The following is a 22,989-nucleotide window of genomic DNA, read 5'->3' on the forward strand; positions in this document are numbered from 1 at the left end:
ATCAAGCACATAATTTTTTTTCCTTTTAGTGACAACCCTGATTTTTTACAAGTTGCTTTTGCTTACAGTCCAACTTGTTATGGCACAGTAATAGCAATATTGTGAAACAGAACACCAATTCTATTTTTTTCTCCCTAACATCAACAGATAAACTGGAAAGCAAGCCTACTCCCAAGACAGTTGTGTAGGATGCATGCCATATGGGGGACCACATGGAAGCTTTTGGAAACATCATTTCTCAATATAGTCAAGTAAAAATAGCTTAACATGAGATACGAAATGAAAGCATTTCGAAGTATTTAGTAATAAGAAAAACTCTTCTAGATTTGCCAGCTAAGAGAAACCACCTTTTCTTCTACAGGCAGGCAGGCAGCCCTGCACAGCGCTCCCCGACGCTTGGAACCTGCAAAAGAAGCGGGCGCAAAGCACTTCCATTTTGCAGGAGGTGCTTTGCGCCTGCTTCTTTTGCAGGTTCCAAGCATCGGGGAGCACTGTGAAGGGCTGCCTGCACCTCCTGCAGCCTGCTACAGCCCGGCATCATGCAAAGTAAGGCACAAGCACCCCCGCTCACCACCCTTCACGACACGATCCTGGGGATTGTGTTGCTGCCCTAGCACCTCCCACACAAGAACTTACTGAGGGAGTAAAGCTCCCTCAAAGTTTGAGAAACCCTGCTCCAGAGGGTTGTCTGAGCCTCCCAGAGGCAGCGCACGTTCGCACACTGCCTCTCCAAGGCTCAGACTGAGCGAAATCATGTCTCCTGTGCGATTTCTGATTTCCTCTGTGAACTGGAAGTCATGCGAGAGACATTATATCCCTCAGTTTGAGCTCTGCAGATGCAGATCGCAGTCTCGATCCCCGTCGTTAAGCGGCGCATGACTGTAGTTCTTATGCCTGCGTACTAAGCAAAAAGCCACACTGAGTTCAGAGGTGGTCCTTCTTCAAGTCCTTAGCTGGCTCTTGGAGAGCAGGTTGTCCTCTCCACCAATACGCTGCTGTAGGTGCCGCTGTGAGCCAAGCATCATTAAGTAAACATGTACAGGATTGCAGTTGTAGTCTTACCAGATTTCTAGTTCGGGTGTTTTGGAACCATACATCTCTAAGCAGAATATGGGCTTTTCTAAGGATGCACGGGCAGTTAGCTTTGTGGGTGAGGATGGAAGCACACACTCCATCTTTGTGCCTGACTCTCCTGGGTAAAAGTGTGTGTGTGTGTGTGTGTGTGTGTGTGTGTGTGTGTGTGTGTGTGTGTATACATATATATATACATATATATATATACACACACACACACCTTGATTATACAAGATGGGTAGGAAGGGAGAGGTTTCATGCTTCTGTAGCATCTAGGCCATATGGTGCCATACACTAAAGTAGTGGTTCTCAAACTTTTAGCACTAGGACACACTTTGTAGAAGGACAATCTGTCCTGGTCCCACCAGAAGTGATGTCGTTAACCTGAAAGTGATGTCATGGCCAGAAGTGACACCACTAAGCAGGAAATGCTTTCCTAAGAATGCAGTAAGCACTGAAATTGAACCATTTTCCCTAGAGAGGCAAGCTATAAATAAATTAAAATGGATAATTAGAAATAATTAAATTAAAACAAATAACTAAATAAGGGGAGATGAGAAGGGGAAGCCAGCCCTGTTCCACCAAGAGAATTCTCTCTATAGCCTGCCTGCAAAATCCTCAAACTCCCCCGCCCCACAAAAAAATGCTATAAGATTTTCAGCCCTACCTAGTGCCCAGTTCAATTTAAATTCTTACATTTAAGCCAGTTCAGTGTGATTTGGGACAAAATCAGTTTTAAATTCAACATGTTTTTTGTTTGCTTAAGATTCAATACTTCCCTCTAAACCAGGGGTGCCCAAACCCCGGCCCTGGGGCCACATGCGACCCTCGAAGCTTCCCAATGCAGCCCTCAAGGAGCCCCCAGTCTCCAATGAGCCTCTGGCCCTCTAGAGATTTGTTGGAGCCCGCACTGGCCCGACGCAACTGCTCTCAGCGTGAGGGTGACTGTTTGACGTCTGTGATGCAGTAGAGGCAGCAAAGGAAAGGCCAGCTTTGCTTTGTGCAAGGCCTTTTATATGCCTTGAGCTATTGCAAGACCTTCATTCATTCATATAAGTTCATTTATGTAAACTTATGCAAATTTATTCAAATTTTAATGTAAATTAATTCTTCCCCCCGGCCCCCGACACAGTGTCAGAGAGATGATGTGGCCCTCCAGCCAAAAACTTTGGACACCCCTGCTCTAAACCAGTGGTTCTCACATTTAGCACTAGGACCCACTTTTTAGAATGAGCATCTGTCAGGGCTCACCGGAAGTGATGTCATGACTGGAAGTGACATCACCAGGCAGGAAAATGTTTACCAATCCTAGGCTGCAATCCTACCCACACTACCCAGGAGTAAGTCCCATTTATTATCATTGTAAAAAGAATATACATAGTAGCTTGTTAAAAGTAAAGGTCTGTAACATTTCCCCAGATAGTGGTGGGTCCCAACCCACAGTTTGAGAAACACTGCTTTGAACAGCATTAAAAACCCAGAATGATGAGGAAAGGAAATGAGACTCCATCGGGGGGGGGGGGGGAATGTGTAAAAGACAACAACCCCTTTCTAGTCAAGCAGTGGTTCCAAACCTATTAGCACTGGAACCCTCTTTTTAAAATTACACACCATCAGGACCCATCTAGCTTTATAAGAGTAAAAAATAGAAGAAAATCTTACCAGCTCTAGCCTCTTTTTATTGTACTACAGTGGGGGGAGGCCTTCTGGAGCACTTGCTGAGCTCCACGCGCATAGGATTGGGACCACTCTGGTAGCCTTGCACTCCTCTTCGCCTGACCTTCCACATGAGCCAAGGCACATTTGCTTACTCATGAGTAAACACAAATGTGTGGCTTAGATTCGCTTCCATAGAGCTCAATACATTTTTTAGCTTGGAGGGTGGGAACTCCCTCTAGGGGTATTTTTGGGGGGCTGCGTTCATTGGATCAGGAACATTCTGGTGGCATTGGATTCCTCTCAGCCTACCCTTCACAACGGACCAAGGCACAGTCCTCTACTCATGAGTAAACATGCGTTAACACTGATTCCTTTTCCATAGGGTTCAATGCATTTTGCTCATCTGCTATCTGCTCGTCAGTTGAAGCTTTGTGACCCATCCAACAGTGGGTCATGACTCAGTTTGAGAAACCCCACACCAGAGATATTTCAATTGGCTGTCTTGTTCACATGCAAAACTTTCTTCTTATGAGGACCAATTAGTTCCCAAGGTAGACAAGGAGGGAGCACGCCAGTGCACTTGCTTCTGGTTAGAGCTAAGTACTTACACACTTGAGCTGAAGGCCAATGGGTACCCATTCCCATGTTTTGCTCTTCTCAAGGAATTATCTACTGAAAACAGTAAAATATCACTGGCTTAGATAGGCTTAACCAAAATGCTATCAGCATCTTACTGTTCTTGGATAGTTTTGGAATTTTTAGGGGAAATACGCAACAGCACAGAACACACTAAACACATCCACCAATCAAAATATTGGCTCCATCAATTTGATGTTTTGAGCAAACACAGCCAATCCTCCAATCCTGTGAGTGTTACAAATTTTCAACCTGCAAGGAAAGACAATATAACCTGCTTTCTTAGGAATCTTTCCACCTTGTTGAGCAGGGTTGTCAAACACGTTTCATACAGAGGGCCGAAGTTAGCATTCAGGGCTCCTGCTGAGGGCCGGAAGTGATGTTATTAAACAGAAAGTGACATCATTAAACAGCTAATGGCCAGAAATCAGACCTTGTTCTTGTACAGAAACTCATTAACTACAAATGACAGAAGAAAAAGTAAGCAAATCTTGATCATATTGCAAGATTTGGGAAAGGCCAATTATCATGTGGGCTGCCTTTACAGCATTAACAACTCAGCAGCTGAGAGCCTGAGGGCCGGATAAAAAGCTTCTGGGGGCAGCATCCGGCCCCTGGGCCTTATGTTTGACACCCCTGTCGTAGAGGATTCTAGGACCTACTCTAGGGCGCACATTCATTTAATGCAGGATGCCCACCAGGAGTCAAGGCCCGGTAGCAGCTACTGCAACTGGGGCTTTTTGCCCCATGCTGCAGACCACCGGGAGACACCCCAGTCCAGTGACCCACTGGCCTTCTCACAGCCCAAGGGTTGGGTGGGCAGCCAGGATGCCACAGTGGCATCCACTGCTCCTCCTGGGGAAGAGGTGCAGGCTGGCCTGGGCAGTGGTCTGCCAGCCACCTCCCAGCCTGGAGGTCAAGCAACTGTCCTGGGCACAGCTATAGAGGCTGACACACCTCCTCTGGGGGAGGCAGGGGATGGCCCAGCAGGTCATAGCATGCATGTGCTGGGGCCTTGCAAGTGTCAGGTGGCACTGGCACCTCCAGGGACCACCCAGTGCTCCACAGGTGGATGCTGTGGGTGCAACTTCCTGGCATGAGTCGCAAGACTGCCACCACCAGTGGGTTGGCCCTGCTCTCCTGACACTGGCTGGGGGGGCACCACCCCTGTTTGGGACCACCATGGAGGCATCATGGGTTAGCAGGGTGGCATGGGGGCCACCTACCCAGGCTGGGCAGGTCAGACAGGATGGGGAAGCCCCAGGGAGCAGAGGCAGGACAGAAGGGGACTCCGTGGTCCATCAGGGAGGCTGAAGGCCGGCCAGAAGGGGCGCCCTTTTGAGCTGACCCAGGGAGTAACAGGCAGAGCGACGGGCCCCATAAAAGACAGGAAGGCTCGTGATGATGGGTGGCTGAGAGAAGGGGAGGCAAGCAGTAGGAACTGAGGTTGCTCATCTGTGAAACCAGGAGCAAGCCAGCTCCAGGGAGGAGAACCAGGGTGACTTGAACTCTCTCCCCTTTGCAGTGTGTGAGGTCTTCCTCGCTGGGGTGTCATCCAAAGGGGGTACGTGTGAGACCCTCCATCTTCGAGAAGCGGCAGTCTCAATCATGTTCCCTCTCAAGCACCTCTTTTCTAGATTGAAGAGCCTCAAATGCTGCAGCCTTTCTTCATAAGGAAAGGGTGCCCAAGCCCAGTAATCATTTTGGTCACTCTTCCGCATCTTTTCTAGTTCCACTATGTCCTTTTTAAGATGTGGTGACCAGAACCGAACACAATACTCCAGGTGTGACTGTACCATCGATTTGTACTAAATGTTGCTGTTGATTTACTCCTCAATAAAATCCCTGTGACAACTGGAGTACATGGTAATTATCATCAGGCTGACAATTCTTTTAAAAGGAATTAGCAATTGCTAGTTAAGAGAACATGAGAAAACAATCACTGTAGTAGAAGATTAAATTCCACCAAATTCAAAACATGATGAACTGAACTGGTAATTAATCTAGGTGATTACTATTACAGGCATGCCCCCCCCAATTCCAGAACACCCCCCCCCCACAGATATCTGAATCCAGGGATACAAGGAGATGCCTACCCCATCCTCTGGAGGTGAGAGGAACTCTGCTCCCCTTGCCTCTGGAGGATCCTCTGAGTCTAGCAGAGGCCACGTCCATCCGTCTATGGCCTCTGCCAAGTTCAAACTGAGCCTTAGAGGTGAAAAGTCACTGTGCACATCTGCATGTACAAAACAGACAATTTTGTCACCCCAAGTCAGTTGCATGAACATCAGCATGCTGTAACATAGGAGGGGCATTCCAAAATTCTTCACTGTCTGAAACTAAAGAGAATGCACTGCCCCAGCTCACCTGAAGTTTATCAATGCATCACAAAACACTAGATGGCAGCATATTATAATTTACACACACTAAAATAAACACTCATACCTTTTGTAAGTGTGTGTACAAGCATGCAAGCGCACAAACCTTTTCTGGCATTTTCACACTGAATTTAACAAATACAAACTAATGCTTTGGTGACTTCTAAACAAGCTTTGGGAGAATTCTGAAACTGGGGAGTTTCTGAAGTAAACGAATAGATGATGTTTTTGGACATTAAGCTAGTTTTCTAAACTGCAAAGTCAAGTTGGACAGAATAAAACTGTTTTCTTTAAAGACAAATATCTGATCTTAAATCTGCTAACCAAATGTGTAGTTGCTTCATAGATGAAGATCTGTTAGGTTCAGTTCTTCTAAAGCTTGCTCCCATTCAGCTCACATTAAATCAACTTGCAGTTGTTAGGTTCTACCCAAGGATTGACCCTCTGTAACATAGTACAGTAAAATCAAAGGGAGTTTTATCAGAAGTGTCACTATGAAATAATAATTAACCACACTGTATTAAACTTGCAACAATACAAGCCCAGGCTATAAATCTAGGTGCAACTCTTCCACATCAGGGCTTCCATTTCACCAACAGTGAAACTGTAACTAAAACTCAAATGGTGAAAAAGTAAAGTGAAAAGAGAAGTTGGTCACAATGTTTCTACTTCTTTTAACTACTGTGAAAATATTAAGCAATGACAATGGCAAAATCTAATTAGTAAACTAAAAGGAAAATTATCTTGACAGTCAACATTATACTTTGAAATAGGTGTGTCTCATGTCACCTGCAACAGGAAAATTATATCTGCTTCAACAAAATCTCTGCAAGGTTGCAAACTGAAGTCAGTATGATAATAAAGCTGGTTACACAGTGACTGTAACTATCAGACATTTCAGGTGGCAGACTACAGAAAGATGCTCATGGCTTAATGTTATACTGTGATACTGGCTCTATCAGTTTGCCTCCTATGCCAGTGAAAGATAGTATGAAAATAAATTGGGTCACAGAAATTCTGTTCAGTGCTACTGAGGTTAAAGGTAGAAACTAGGTTTCATACACTCTGAAGGGACAAATGTTAGTTAGTGGTAACTACAATTTGTAAGTCCACACCAACATAAGCCTCAATCACTCTTAATACAGAAGGCTTTTGGGCCAAGTATGGAGGGAGTGGCAATACTGTGGCCTGTGTACAATTCCTTAATCGTGGTTAAGGAGCAGGGTGCATTACACCTGTAACAACAGTTTAGCATATTTAAACTTTTTTTGTGAAATGAGAATTAAGTCTAGAAATGTTTCAGCATATAAAAAGCAACAGTATAGATTTCACATATCACAATGCTATGGTTACTGACAAGACAGTGATGCTATTTTTAAAGAATGGTAATTACTTCCCTTTTTTATCAACTCACCCACATAATATGATTATAATTAACTACCTAAATTGCAAGTTAATGTTTTTAATATATATTACATGAGTTAATATCAGCTCAGAAAGTAATTAAATTTATCCAAAATCATTTGTGCACACTATCGTACCAAGGAAGATGCTTATGGAGTACAGTTCATCATACAGATACTGTATGATGGTATCAAGCAGGCCCTAGGTCCAACACAGAAGAAAATTGCCCCTCTGAAGTCTGCCACAGGCGAGGTCATCCAGGATCGGGCGCAGCAGATGGAACGCTGGGTGCAGCACTACTCTGAGCTATATTCCAGAGAAAATGTAGTCACCGAAGAAGCACTGAACAACATTGAGTGCCTGCCTGTGCTGGAAGAGCTTGACAGTGAACCAACCCTAGAAGAACTTCACGTGGCCCTGGACTCCCTTGCCTTTGGCAAGGCACCTGGAAAAGACAGCATCCCTGCTGAAGTCCTAAAATGCTGCAAAGAGATCATCGTCACTGAGCTGCTTGAAATCCTCTGTCTCTGCTGGAGAGAAGGTGGAGTACCTCAAGACATGAGGGATGCAAACATCATCACGCTGTACAAGAACAAAGGTGACAGGGGTGACTGCAACAACTACCGTGGCATCTCTCTCCTTAGCGTTGTAGGAAAGCTGTTTGCCCGAGTTGTACTAAAGAGGCTCCAGGTACTTGCAGAGAGCGTCTATCCAGAATCGCAGTGTGGATTCCGAGCCAACAGGTCCACCACTGATATGGTATTCTCCCTTAGACAACTGCAGGAGAAATGCAGGGAACAACGACAGCCACTTTTTATAGCCTTCATAGATCTCACAAAGGCTTTCGACCTGGTCAGCAGAAACGGCCTCTTCAAGATTCTCCCCAAGATTGGATGTCCACCCAGGCTCCTCAGCATCATCAGATCTTTCCACAAGGACATGAAGGGCACTGTTGTCTTCGATGGCTCCACATCAGACCCTTTTGACATCCGAAGCGGAGTGAAGCAGGGCTGTGTTCTTGCACCAACCTTGTTTGGGATCTTCTTCGCTGTCCTGCTGAAGCAGGCCTTTGGAACTGCAACAGAAGGCATCTATCTCCGGACCAGATCGGACGGAAAGCTCTTCAACCTCTCCAGACTGAGAGCAAAATCCAAAGTCCAGCTGAAATGTCTGCGTGACTTCCTCTTTGCCGACGATGCAGCTGTCACTACCCACTCTGCCAAAGATCTCCAGCAGCTCATGGATCGTTTTAGCAAGGCCTGCCAAGATTTTGGACTGACAATCAGCCTGAAGAAAACACAGGTCATGGTTCCGGATGTGGACTCACCTCCCTGCATTACAATTTCTGAGCATGAACTGGAGGTTGTCCATGACTTTGTGTACCTTGGCTCAACGATCTCCGACACTCATTCTCTCGATACCGAGCTAAACAAGCGCATCGGTAAAGCAGCTACCACGTTTTCCAGACTCACAAAGAGAGTCTGGTCCAACAAGAAGCTGACGGAACAAACCAAGATCCAGGTCTACAGAGCTTGCGTCCTGAGTACACTTCTGTACTGCAGCGAGTCATGGACTCTTCGCTCACAACAGGAGAGGAAACTGAGCGCTTTCCACATGCGCTGCCTCCGACGCATCCTCGGCATCACCTGGCAGGACAAAGTTCCAAACAACACAGTCCTGGAACGTGCTGGAATCCCTAGCATGTATTCACTGCTGAAACAGAGACGCCTGCGTTGGCTTGGTCATGTCGTGAGAATGGATGATGGCCGGATCCCAAAGGATCTCCTCTATGGAGAACTCGTGCAAGGAAAGTGCCCTACAGGTAGACCACAGCTGCAATACAAGGACATCTGCAAGAGGGATCTGAAGGCCTTAGGGATGGACCTCAACAAGTGGGAAACCCTGGCCTCTGAGCGGCCCGCTTGGAGGCAGGCTGTGCAGCATGGCCTTTCCCAGTTTGAAGAGACACTTTGCCAACAGTCTGAGGCTAAGAGGCAAAGAAGGAAGGCCCATAGCCAGGGAGACAGACCAGGGACAGACTGCACTTGCTCCCGGTGTGGAAGGGATTGTCACTCCCGGATTGGCCTTTTCAGCCACACTAGACGCTGTGCCAGAACCACCTTTCAGAGCGCGATACCATAGTCTTTCGAGACTGAAGGTTGCCAATACTATATACAGTTCCCTCACTCACCTACTACAGAGTTGGCACAAACTCTGACTGCTTGGCAGACTCAAGTTCCTGACCCCTTTAATCCTTAGCACACTGGTCAGCTTGCCCTCAAGCAAACCAAAAACAGTTTATCTGTCTCCACATAACATTACCCTTTACTTTTCACCTGCCAAATATTTCAAGCACATTTTCAAGTTTAAATAGCAACGTACTTCCTCAACAACTGCCTCCATAGAAAACGTTCATGAAAGCCCGCAACTCCAGAGGATCCTGGGTAAAACTGATCCCTTCAATCCAGCTTCAGGTAAGGCTTTGGGACAGATAGCCCTGGTTGCACTGGATGATGACATGTGCTGGGGGACTGGACAAGGGGAATGCTGCCCTGTTGATTTTGCTGGACCTCTCACAGCAGCTGTTCACACCATTGATTGTGGTGTCCTCTGGAGTCTGCTGGCTGAGATGGGGTTTGGAGGCACAGTTTTGCAGTGGTTCCACTCCTCCTTGGCTGAATGTATCTCCCAGAATGTGGTCCTGGGAAATGTTTGGCATCCTGCTCATTGATATGTGGGTTGCCACAGGGGTATATTCTGTCTCCCATGCCGTTTAACATTTACATGAAACCACTCGGAGATGTCATCTAGGTATTTGAAATTAAGTGCCATCAAAATGCTGACAACACCAAGCTCTTTCTCTCCTTTCCATATAATACTGGGAGAACAGTTGAAATTTTGGAGTGCTGCCTGGAGGCAGTTGGGAAGTGAATATGGGTTAACAATTTGAAATTAATTCTGGACTAAACAGAAATCCATGATGACGGTGCTTAGACTGTCAAATGGAATAGCACTCTGAATGGGATAGCACTCCCTCTGCTAACAGGTGCACAGCTTGGGAGCCCTGGATCCACAGTTGCTCCTTGGTGGCCAGGTGACAGCTTTGGCCAAAGTGGCTTCTGCCCAGCTTTGTCTGGTGCACCAGCTGAGGCCATACCCGAGCCAGTCAGACCTGACCACAGTGGTCCATGCCTTACCGACATCTTGTTTAGATTACTGTAATGCACTGTATGTGAGGCTGCCCCAGAAGACAGTACAGAAACTACAATTAGTAGGGAATGAGGTAGGCTGTGTGGTTACTGGGGCTCAGCAGTTTGATTCTACTGGATTGCTGCTCCAGCAGTTGCACTGGCTTCCCCTTTGTTTCTGAAGCCAATTCAAGATGCTATGGTCTTTAAAGCCCCATTTAGCTTAGGACCAGGTGTAATGTCCATAGCGGGAGGAGGCCCCTTCCCTGGGGCTGCCGCCAAACGCGAGGGGCTTATCCGGTCGATGAGCAGAGGTCGGCGGTGGATTAAGGGATGGGGGGCAGGTATAGTTGCTCGACACAGGCGGTTTAATTTCACTAGCCATTTTACATTCATGTGGACTGTTACGTCACAGTCCACGGTACATTATGCGGACATGTGCCGTCGCCGTTGGGTAGGCTCCGGACCCGACCCTCCCTGTTCCTTGGCGGCCTCAGCCAGAGCTTTTTGCCCTGTGTCTCTGGGTCAAGGGTCAGGGTTCTGGAGGGCTGCAACCCAGCTGGTCAGGGTCAGGCTAGCTGGTCTTACTCCGATACCTCTGTTCTTGTCCCCTGGGCGGCTGGCCACCACGGGATATAGTTGGCTGAGAGCCCCGGTCCTGATAACTCCGTCTCTCCAGGGGTCGCCCTCTGGGTCCAGGCCAGTCCGGGAGGTCTCTGCCCCAGCCTCCTCTCTCCAGGGCAAACCTCAGCCCTCTCCCTTTGGAGGCCTCACTCTTTCCCCTTAGGCGGGGGTGGTTTTCCCCCTTTGGTTTCCCTCTGGCCTTCCCCCTCTCTGGAGAGGAGCCTCCTCTCTCTTCCCTCTCCAGGCTTCTTATGAGGCTAGCCCCACCCCTTCTGACCACGTGCCTGCTTGTTGCTCCCAGCTGGTCCTTGCCCCTACTCCCAGGTAGGTGTTCTGCAAGGGACCCCAGTCCTGATGGCACTTGTGTTTTACCCCCAAAAAGGCCTCTACCCTAGAGGAGATCCCTGCTCCTGGGGAGCTTTTGGCCACCCGGACTGGGCCCAGGTAACACCAGGGCACCTGAGGGACTGCCCTCTACCATATATGTTGACTCGCCCCACCATGTTCTCCACAGAAAAGCCTTATGCATGTGCCGCACCGTCAGAAGTCTGGGGCTGACAATGAGATGTTTGGCCTTTTCTCTGGTGGTGCTTGTGGAACTCTCTCCTGCCATTTGAGAATGGCCCACTTCCTTGAAGTTTTTCAGCAGGGAGTAAGTACTTTTTTCTGGTTGGCATTTAACTTGCAGTTGGGTGGGTTTATTATGATTAGGAGTTTTATACCACTGCCTTTTTGCCAACTTTTGGTTTTGCTTCTATTGCTTTTCATAGTTTTTACTGCTTATTGCTGCCTTTTACTATTTTATTGCTGTTCTGTTTTTTACTGCTCACTATCTGTTACTTTTGATGGTTTTATTGTTTACTGTTTTTGTATTGGAGACTGTTTTAATGTTTATTTTTATGTTGATTGTATGTTTGTATAGTTTGTTAGCTGCCTTGGGCACCCACAGTGTGGAAGAAAGTTGGATTATAAATGCATTAAGCCATTTCTGTCCAATATTGCATGTATGCAACAGGGATCAAATGTGTACACCTATGGGCTGGGCAGAAATGGATTAAATATGTAAACTACTTTGTGAAATATACTTGTTGAAAAGCAGTATATAAATATTCTTAACAATAAACTAAAAAACACACACATAGAATTTAATCCAAATTCTCTGAAAAACTGTTCTCATACTCTAATGATTTTGGAAAAAATACATGTGCAGGAGATAGTATAATTTTAGGCAATGTAGTAACAAATGCACAATTATTTTCAATGCTCAACTTAAGACATATCATGAGCTTTACTGCTAGTCTTTCAACAGTTTCATACAGGGAATGTAAAATGGAGTTGTTGTTAGTTTTGCAATTAGAGTGGACACAGGTAGACTAGAGAATTCTTTCAGAAAATTGACCTCCAAGGTTAAAACAAGAATATGGCTGCTAATTGCAGAAAATCCATTCAGATTGAAAAGTGATGGCTGGGGAGTCTGACGTCCTAATTTTCTTCTGTGTTAGCAAGAAAATTTTCAGAAGAAGAAACTCTAGGGAGCCCTACATCTGGGTAACAAAAGGGAAATCTGATGAAAAGGCTACAAATAATAATAAAAATAAAATGGGGAGATTTGTACTTACCGTGAATCCCCCTTCTCAGTGGTCTCTGTGTCAGGGTCAATCTTGCAACCTGGGTAGCTCCTCCCTCTCAGGTAGGTAGGTCAGATGAAAGTCTTCCTGAGGAGGAGGGGCTGCCTGGATTTCCCAGACTGTCTAAGCCCAGGCTTCTCCCTAGACTGTGATGGTCCTGATAGTTGCCTGTTGAATCTCTGGAACAGGATGCCGGAATTGAGGATCCTACTGTTGGGAAGCTACCATGTCCCCAGGGGTACTCGTGGATCTCTGGCTTCATCGTGAAGGCAATGGTTCATGAGAGAAGAAAAGGACAGAAAGGAAAGGAGAGGCAAAGAAGGAGTCCTGGAGCCTAGGGAGAAGGGAGGCCTGTGGGTCTGGTCTCCACCTGACCCCCCGCTACGCTGCCCCGTCCTATGAACTCTCATCTCTCTCCCCCTATATCTAGCCTCTCTCCTTCACTGTATTTATTTTAATTTTTTTTCTTTCACAGGCTTCTGGCTATGAAGGCAGGATGAATGACCCTGACATAGAGACCACCAAGAATGGGAAGTCACGGTAAGTGCAAATCACCCCGTTCTCCGGTGGGATCTCCATGTCAGGGTCAGTCGTGCAATCTGGGACATGTGCAAGCCATTGCCCCTCAAGGGTGGGAGCTGTTAGAAGTGTGTGAAACTATGCTCTGGAGGAAGCACCTGGCAAAGGCTGCGTCCCCCGACGCAAAGGTGTCAATCTTGTAATGCTTAATAAATGTGTTGGGCAAGCTCCAGGTAGCTACCCTGCAAACGGCCTTCAGGGAGGGTTGGGCCCTGAAGACCGTCAAGGTGGTGGCTCCCTGTAGGGAGTGGGCCACAATCCCCTTGGGGGCCTCTGTAACCCACCTGGAGATGGAGGAGGGAGACACCTTCTTACCCTGATCACTAAGCCTGTAGGACACAAACAGGGTCTTGATTTGGCGAAAGGTGGTGGTCCAGGAGAGGTAAAACCTTACTGCTTGGCAGACATCTACAGAGTGCCAGTCAAGTTCCTTGCAATGGGAAGGGTTGGGATAGAAGGTTGGAAGGACTACTACCTGGGACCAGTGAAAGACAGAGTTCACTTTGGGAAGAAAGTTGGGGTCTGTACAGAGGACAATCCTGTCCTCCTGGGCCACGCAGAGGTCCCTAGCAACTGAGAGACGCACCAGCTCCAAAACGCTCCTGGCTGTGGTGACTCCCTTGAAGAAGGCTGTCTTCTGGGTAAGGTTCTTGAAGGGACAGATCAACATGGGCTCAAAGGGAGGCCTCATTAAGGCCTTAAGCACCAGTGTGACGTCCCACGTGGGGGCTCTGGGCAGAGGCAGGTTGTCGAGACTCACCCCATGAAGGAATTTACACACATGTGAGTAGATTGCTAGGGCCCTGCCCTTGGAAAACCTCAGGATCGAGGATATGGCCAAGACCTGATGCTTGAGGATGGCCATGCTGGGGCCCTTAACCAGATCAGACTGGAGAAAGTCCAGAAGGTCCTTCATGTAAATCTTCTCTGGATTAAGCTGGTTGGGGAAGCACCAATGTGAAAGGGCTATACATGTGCCGCAGTAGACAGTATTGGTAGAGCCCCTCCTGTTGGCCAGCAAGGTGGAAAGGACCAAGGACGAGTAGCCTAACTTGACCAGCTTTTTCTGCTCAATCTCCAGACAAAATGAAGCACTGCTAGCTGGGGTGGAGGATGGAACCCTGGGACAGGAGGTCCAGATGAAGGGGAAGGGGAGGTGCCACTGACATTTCCTTGAGGTCTGTATACCTGGGCGATGGGGTCAGTCTGGGGCTATGCAGAGGACCTCAGCCTGCATGATCCAGATCTTTATGAGGACCCTTAGAATAAGCCTGAAGGGAAGGAAGGTGTACAGGGTGCCCTTGGGCAAGGGGCAAGGCAGAGTGTCGATTCCTTCTGCGTTCAGACAGCACTGCTGGGAGAAGAATCTCAGGAGGTGATGATTGGGACTGCTTGCAAACAGGTCCATGACTAGTGGGCTGAAATAGCGGTTGACCTCTGCGAAGACCTGTGGGTGCAGGTTCTACTCTGACTGGTCCAGCTCCTGACGGTTCAGCCAGTCCACCATGGTGTTTTCCATGCTGGTGATGTGTTCTGCTCTGATGGAGCTGATGTTTCTCTCTGCCCACTGGAACAGCCTGTGCTTCTCTTCCTGAAGGGAGGACAACTTGGTGCCGTCCTGGTGATTGAGGTAGGCTCTGGCTAACATACTGTCTGTGTAGATCAGGATGTCCCTGCCCCTGACCTGAGGAGTAAAGGACTTGAAGACCAGGAAGATAGTCCTCAGCTAGAGAAGGTTGATGCTTTCCCTCGACTCGCTGGGGGACCACCGTCCCTGCCTCAGTGCCCTGTCAATGTGGGCTCCCCATCACTGGAGGCTTGCGTCAGTGAACAGGGTGGACCTGGATCAGGCAGCCCTAGTCCAGTCTGTGTGGCCACATCCACCAGAGAAGGTCGGAGATGGTGAGTGGGTTCAGTTTGACACGCCTGATCCTTTGAGTCTCAATGAGATTCTGGAAGGGGAGCAGTAGGTGCTGGACGGATCACACTCTGGCCATGGCCCAGTGAATGTCCTGTCACGACGTGAGCGTGCCGAGGAGTCAAGCCAGGGATAGGACATCTGGTTGGAAGATAGAGGAGATATAGGGCAGATAGAGGAGATAGAGGGCAGCTGTCTTGTCCTGGCACTCCTGGGACAGGAAGACCTTGAACAGGTGGATGTCGATGACTGCTCCCAGGTGCTCCATGGTCTGGGAGGGCATCAAGTGGTTTTTGTTCAGGTTCAAGATGAACCCATGGCAGTTGAAGCACTGGATGGACTGCCACAGGTGGAGAGCCCCCAGTTCTGGCAACCTCGATCGCAGGAGGATGTCATTCAGGTATGGAAAAGCAGCCATGCCCCTTGCGGGGAGATGGGCGATTAGAATAATGAGGAACACTGTGAATACCCTGGGGATGGAGGACAGCCCGAAAGGGAGGGCATAGTACTGAAAATGCTCCCCCTGGTAGCAGAACCTCAGGAACCAGCAGTGGGTGGGGAAAATCAGTATGTAGAGCAGCAATTTTCAACCACTGTGCCATGGCACACTGGTATGCCACAGATGGTCCGCAGGTGTGCCGCAGGAGTTTGAGGAGGAACATTTATTAGTAGAGCAATTGAGGGATTTGAGCCCCCTAGCAGCAGCATGGTGTGCCTTATCAATCGTCAAAATACTGATGGTATACCTTGACAATTTTAGTGCCTTGTCAGTGTGCCATGAGATGAAAAAGATTGAAAATCTCTGAGGTAGAGGTATGAATCCTGGAGTGCCAGTGAAATGTAGTCATGCCTCCTGATGGCAAGGGGGATGGAGCGGAGTATCTCCATCTTGGACTTCTGGTTGCATAGCCATGGATTGAGCCACTTGAGGTCCAGGATGGCTCTTGGACACTGTGAAGAGGTGCGAGTGCACACTTGCTCCTTTAGGACTGGTTCTGTCACCCCAATCTGGAGGAGGTGCTGGATGGCTCTGCGCATCTGGTTGTGCTTGAGGTTGCACTTGAGTCTGTGCAACTGAAATAAGCAGTCTTGGGGGATGGTGTGGAACTCCAGGGAGTATCCCACGCACATGGTGTCCCAGACTAACTTGTCGGTGGTGACCTTGTCCCATCTGTCGGTGAAGAGCTGCAGTCTTCCTCCGATGGACCTGGACAACGATGGCTGCATGTCATTGAGACTTGTGCCGGTTGGGGCTGAAGCACTGGAACTGCTGACTGCATGGCTTCTTGGCAGGTTTGCGTGGTTGTCAGATGGGCTGTTGTCCTCTGTAGTAGTCTCCTCAGAGGAGGATTGGAGGAGTGTTGTCTTGGGATGCAAAAGGATCGATGCTGGAACCTGTGGGAGGACATTGGGGGTCTGTCCCTGGTTGGTAGGACCTTCTTCTTCCCCTTGGACTTGACCAGCAGGGGATCCAGGGTCTTGCCGAAAAGTTTGCCACCCTGGAACGCAACACTTACAACTCATGATTGAGAGGAAGCATCCACATCCCAATTGCACAACCATGTGCTGCGCCTGACCACCACCCCGGCGGCCATGGACCTGGCAGAGAACTGGATACAGTCTACTGTGGAGCCTGCCACAAAAGTGGCGGTGGAAGCCGTACTCCTGAGGTCGGAGCAGGCCTTGGTGGGGAGCCGGTACTTTCCCATGTACTCCTGTATCCATAAGACCATAGCTCGGGCACAGAGGGATGCTGCCATGGAAGCCCAGAAAGAGTAGACAGAGAAATCAAAGGCCCTTCTGGTTGCCAATTTGATCCTCTTGTTGGTGGGATCCTTGGGAAGGCGGTCACTGTCTGTGAACAGGACTGAGGGACACACCAGGGCAGCCACTGGGGCATCTAGTAGAGGAGACTTGAGGCTGGCCATGACCTCAGAAGGTAGGTTGTAGAACCTGGTAGAGGGACTGGAGGAGTCCCGTCTCTTGGAGGGAGGAGCCCACTCCTTGTCGATTAGCTGCTTAAAGTATGGTGACAAAGGGAACCACTGGGGGATTCCTGCTGGCTCGGGAAGATGGCCGATGCTCCCCACTTGGGCTTAGATCCAGCTTCCTCAGTGGAGTTCTTGTCCTTCTGCAGCTCCAGAACCTCAAGGACCCCAGAAATCATCTTGTGGAATTGCTCAGGGAAGAAAAGGTGGGAGCCCTGTAGCCCTAGATCCTCCTCCCCTGACAGCTCCCCCTCCTCCATGGAGCATAGGATATGGGGTCCTCTACATCCTGATCCTGGGCACTTTGGGGCTGCTCAGAGGAGGTGCTTTGGGTGCTGGATCCCCTTTGGCGCTTGGGGGAGGGACGGGGCATGTCTTCATCCTTGGGGGGGAAGTGGAGGGCCTGGTGCAGGAGGGGGTGGTTGTTGGTAGCCCTCCTGGCCTCTGGAAGGCCTCTATAGCTGCCGCTAGGTTGGCCTGGATGATTTCCTTGATGGTGTCCCTGATGTCCCCCCAATCTAGGACACTCAGCTCCGTTGGGGGGGGGCTTCTGGGGGCTCCACAGAGTTGGCCATGGTTGTGGGGGAGAGAGGGGGACTCACTACTGGCCGCAGTTGCTGGGAGTCTGGCTGGGGCTGCCTTGGCTCACCATGTGCACCCTCCAGGACGGTACTGGAGGCTGGGGTGGAAGTAGGGCTGCTGCACCTGATCAGGTTGCTCCTTGCCCCCTCTGTGCCCTGCGGAGGCAGCCGCAATGTCCTTGGAGCGTCCACAGGGGTTGCAGGTCCACCTGTGTTGCCCCTGCCTTTTGGGGGGAGCAAGAGGCTCTTTGAGGGCAGAGTGCACCAATTCAGAATAGACAGCCAAAGCGGGGAGGGGCAGCCTGTGGGACCCATTCTTCACCCCCTTGCCAGTCCTGGTGAGTGGCTGCAGGGACCTGGAAGCACCCGCTGCGGGTTGGGCTTGCCGTCAGTGCTCCAGCCCAATTGGGGGGGGGTGAGGCTCTTCGCACAGCAGGCACAGCACAGCAGGCACCAACTTCAAAAGTGGCTGCCACTCACTCAGTGAGGGAAGGAAGCCTGGGCAAGCTGGCCCTGAAGAACAACATGCCTGCCAGCCACGGTACGGCAAGGGAGAGAAGGCAGAGGTAAAAAGAATCACCCCCCTTGTTGATCTGGAAGGGGTCCGTGGGAGCTGACCCAGACCCAAGCTGCTTCACCAAAAGTGAGGTTAGTTCTGGGAAATCCAGACAGCCCCTCTTCCTCAGGAAGATTTTCACCTGACCTGTCTACCTGAGAGGGAGGAGCTACTAAGATTGCACAATTGACCTGACATGGAGATCCTACCAGAGAACACATTCCTTCTGTACCTTGCATAATCACATTACCTACAGGGACTTGCAAAAGGACTGAAGTGTCAAAAACACTGAAGTTTGAAGTCAGCAAGTGTGTCACTAATAATAATAGTATGACAGTCTCATGTTGATCTCAAGAGTGGGGCTCTTTAGGTGGTAATGACTAGTAAAGAGTTGCTATAGTCAGCTGGAAACCTTCTCCAATTATTCACATAAGAAATGGCATCCACTGTGGGAATCTAGAAGGTGATAGAAATCATACACTTTTAACAAGTATTATATGCAAGTACACGCAGACACAATTTGCAATTCCTTTAGGAAACCGTGACATGAAAATCACTTGGCGCACACAATTATTCTCTTCAACATCATGCATATGTTGGTAAATGTTAAATAAATGACTATATCTCCTGTCTTAACATTTCGAGCAGCAGATCTCTTGTTCAATTGGTGTGATATAGAAATAAAATGAGAGAAAAAGAAAGCCCAAATTCAAATTAGTACTACCCTAGAGCAAGAATGTAAGCCATCTGAGTACCCTTTTGTCAAAAACTGGGCAAAAGGAGGCAAAGCATTACATATGTGCAGCATGAAGTTATCAAGTTCATTTTGATAAAGGCAGAAGACCTTCCACCCACTCCTACCTTTCTTCTTTACTTCAGGAGGATAGAAATTACAAGCCATGATGTGTATGTGCAACCTCCTGATTTTAGAAATGGGTTATGTCAGAATGCCAGATGCAAGGGAGGGCACCAGGATGAGGTCTCTTGTTATCTGGTGTGCTCCCTGGGCATTTGGTGGGCCGCTGTGAGATACAGGAAGCTGGACTAGATGGGCCTGTGGCCTGATCCAGTGGGGTTGTTCTTATGTTCTTATGGATATGAGAGCAACAAGATATGGTGTAGAGATGGTATTTTACCAACCACTGAGGGGCCTGCTGAGGTCTGCCTGCAGTACAGCCTGCAAGACAGCTGGGAACTAGATGTGGGTTAACAAACTGAAATTAAATCCAGATTAAATGGAAGTCTTCCTGGTTTGGAAATCTATGATGCAGGTACTGGACTATCGACCTGTTCTGAATGGAGTTGCACTCCCTCTGCAGGAACAAATTTGTGGCTTAGGAGTCCTTCTTTTTCCAGGATCACTGGGTGGCAGCTCTGACTGGGTGGCTTTTGCCCAGCTTCAGCTGATGCACCAGCTACAGCCATACTTGAGTTAAGAACATAAGAAGAGTCCTGCTGGATCAGGCCATAGGCCTATGTAGTCCAGCTTCCTTTATCTCACAGTGGCCCACCAAATGCCCCAGGGAGCACACAAGACAGCACGATCTTGGTGCCCTCCCCAGCATCTGGCATTCTGAAGTAGTCCACCTCTAAAAACAAGAGGTTGCACATACCCATCATGGATCGTGTTCAGACCTTGGTTCACGCCTTGGTAACAACTTCTTTAAATGTACTGTTTAGATTTAATCTACATGGGACTGTCCTTGAATACTGTCTGGAAACTGCAACTTCTGTAGAATGCAGGGCCTTGTGCAGTAACGGGGGTGGGGGTCAGCAATCTGACTCCAACCATTGCTCTAGCAGATAAACTGGCTACCAATTTGTTTCTGGACATAATTTAAGGCTCTGGTTTGAATCTTTACAGCTTGGGACCAGGGTACAAAAGGTACTGTCTGCTTCCACATATTTTTGCCTATCCCCTAAGATTGCCTAGAGGGCCCTTCTGTGAGTGCTGCACTTTACAGAAGTTAGGGAGAGGGTGGCAAAAAGGAAGGCCTTCTCTGTGGTGGTACTGCCATTATGAAAACTCCCTTTCTAGCAACCAAAAGATCTGCCCCCTCCCTAGAGTGTTCTGAAAGGGGCTGAAAGCATTTTTATTTAGGACAGCTTTATAATTTAGTGAGGGTGGCTAAAGGCATATGTGTCAGTCTGTTTTTATTGTCTACTGCTCTTACTACTGTTCCCTTAGTGACTGTTCTTGCCTTGGACTGACTCTGATTTTAAGATTTGATTTTATGCTGGTCAGTGGCGTAGCTAGCTCATTTGACACCCGGGTCCCAAGGGCTCATAAATTCTTGTCACCCCATATGATATAATTATTTAATTATTAATTAACTATAGTAATCATTAATTAATTAATTCACATTTTTATACCACCCTTCCTCTAAGCAACTCAAGGTGGTGCACATGGTTCCTCCCCTTATTTTGTCCTCATAACAACCCTGTGAGGTAGGTGAGACTGAGAGACAGTAATAGTCATGACATGAAATGAATAATAATAATGGCCAGAAAATAAGTGCAGTGAATATTTCCGCATAAGCAATGGATGAAATTCTGCATCAAATGGTATATAATATGATGGTATTATTCCTAAAAGCCACGATTTCTAGAATTTTGGTCACTCAGGTGTCACCCCCCCCCACCCCCCCAGATGTCTCATTGGTCTGCTTTGAGTTTAGGCAGTGTTTCTCAAACTTTTAGCACCGGGACCCACTTTTTAGAATGACAATCTGTCCAGGACCCACGAGAAGTGATGTCATGGCTAGAAGTGACATTATCAAGCAAAATAAACAAGTAATTATAGATAATTAAATTAAAGAAAAGCAAATAATTAAATAAGGGGAAGCCAGCCTTGTTTCACCAAGTGAATTTTCTCTGTAGCCTGCCTGCAAAAACATCCGCCCCCAAAAAATCAGTGAGATTTTCAGCCCTCCCCAGTGCCCAGTTCAGCTTAAGTTCTTATATTTCAAGAATATCACTATAAGGACTCACCTAGCTTTGCAAGATTAAAAACGAATAAAAATTGACCTTAACATCTGAAGCTTCTGTTTTATTCTTTCGGGGAGAGGGGGGGGGGTGCTGCCTTCTGTAGCATTTGTTTAGCTCCACTTTCATCAGATTGGGACCATGCAGTTAGCCTTGCATTCCCCTTTGCCTGACTTGACTAGGAGCCAAGGCACGTTGCTTACTTGTGAGTAAATGCGACCGTGTGGCTTACTTTCACTTTCCACAGGGTTCAATACATTTGTCTGCTTAGAGGGAGGAACTTCCTTCTTGGGTGTTTTCTGGGGGCTGCTTTCATTGGATAGGAACCATTCTGGTGTCGTTGGATTCCTCTCAGCCTGCCCTTTCTGACGAACTATGGCATGTTTGCCTACTTGCAAATAAATGCACGATATGACTCAGTTTCACTTTCCATAGGGCTCCATGCATTTTTGGGTTTCTGGTTTTTTGGCCATAACTTTTGATGGAAAGGAGATATTACACTCCGGGTTTTTTTTCATTGCATTCCGCTGGAAACTCCACATCCAATGATATATAACATGATGGGGTTATTCTTAATCTCCACGATGTTCAGTCATTTGTGGTGTCACGTCCCCCAAGGCTGGTACCTGGGGCAGACCACCCCCCGTTAGCTACACCACTGATGCTGGCTGATTAATTGATGCTGTTTAATTATGCTGCTAATTAACAGATGAATTTCACATTGCTGCTCTACCTAGTTGAGTATGTATGTGCTGAGATGTGTGCTGATTGTGTCAATTGTATTATTGTTATTTTTTATACAACTTCTATATTTGAAGTTTTCTTATTGATTAGTTTGTATTTGTGCTTATTGATAAAATTGTAAACCACATTGGGAGCACACTCTGAGGATAAATCCTCAAGGTGGGATAAAAACCTATTAAACCATGGTTTTAGCACTATACTGCCATGTTGGGTTAAAATGAAATTGGGTATTTTCCCAAGTACAAAAGAAGAGCCTTGCAGAATCAGACCAGATGCACAACAAATCTAGCATTCTGTTTCTCACAATGGCCAGTCAGTCCTAGAGTAAGCTCATAAGAAGGGCATGAAGGTTATAGCCTCCCAAGATGCTCCTCTGCAAGCAAGTGTTATTCTAAGGCAAACTGCCTCTCATCACAGAGGTTCCAAAAAAACCATTACAAATAATGGCCAGTGATTGTTCTCTGCTCTATGAATTTGTCTAGTCCCCTTCTAAAGACATCTATGTTAGTGGTCAATATCACATCTCATGGCAGTGAATTCCATAAACTGTGTGTTGCATGAAGACTTTCCCTTGGCTCAGGAATCTCTTACCTACTAATTTAATTGGACTGAGCTCTGGTAGTACAAGAGAAAAATATTCTCTCCATCCAGTCTCTCCTTTCCATACATATTTTCTAAAATTTTATGAGCACATGTCCTTAAAGTCAGAGTTTGGATTCTGCCTTTGAGGGCAAGTGCTTAACTAGTTTGCCAAATTGACTCTTAGAGCAAAAGGAATGCAAAAGGGAGGCTATGCATGAGAGGGAAGAAGATGGAAGGATAGTGTGTACAATCCATGGCTCATTTCTGAACCTCCAAACCATGCTAGAGAATTGCCTGAACAGAACCATTTAAAAGTCATTATTTGAGAACAGAATTTTCTGTCTAATAGAAGTGAAATGCCTTTGAAAGTGAGCATTTAAAGAGCATGCAGAAGGAATATCACTTCTTTGCTCAATGGCAATTAGAAGTATTATAAAAATAAGCATGCTATGACCTGGTGGCAAA

At 47.6% G+C, this 22,989-nt stretch overlaps 1 protein-coding gene across 3 annotated transcripts in view; it reads right to left on the reverse strand.

The window, feature by feature from the left end:
* Window positions 1–22,989, reverse strand: part of COP1 (COP1 E3 ubiquitin ligase) — a 192,349-nt gene that overhangs the window by 20,889 nt on the left and 148,471 nt on the right. The gene's annotated exons all lie outside the window — the stretch shown is intronic.

This window comes from Tiliqua scincoides, chromosome 4 (assembly GCF_035046505.1).
Source record: "Tiliqua scincoides isolate rTilSci1 chromosome 4, rTilSci1.hap2, whole genome shotgun sequence".
Lineage (NCBI taxonomy): Eukaryota > Metazoa > Chordata > Lepidosauria > Squamata > Scincidae > Tiliqua > Tiliqua scincoides.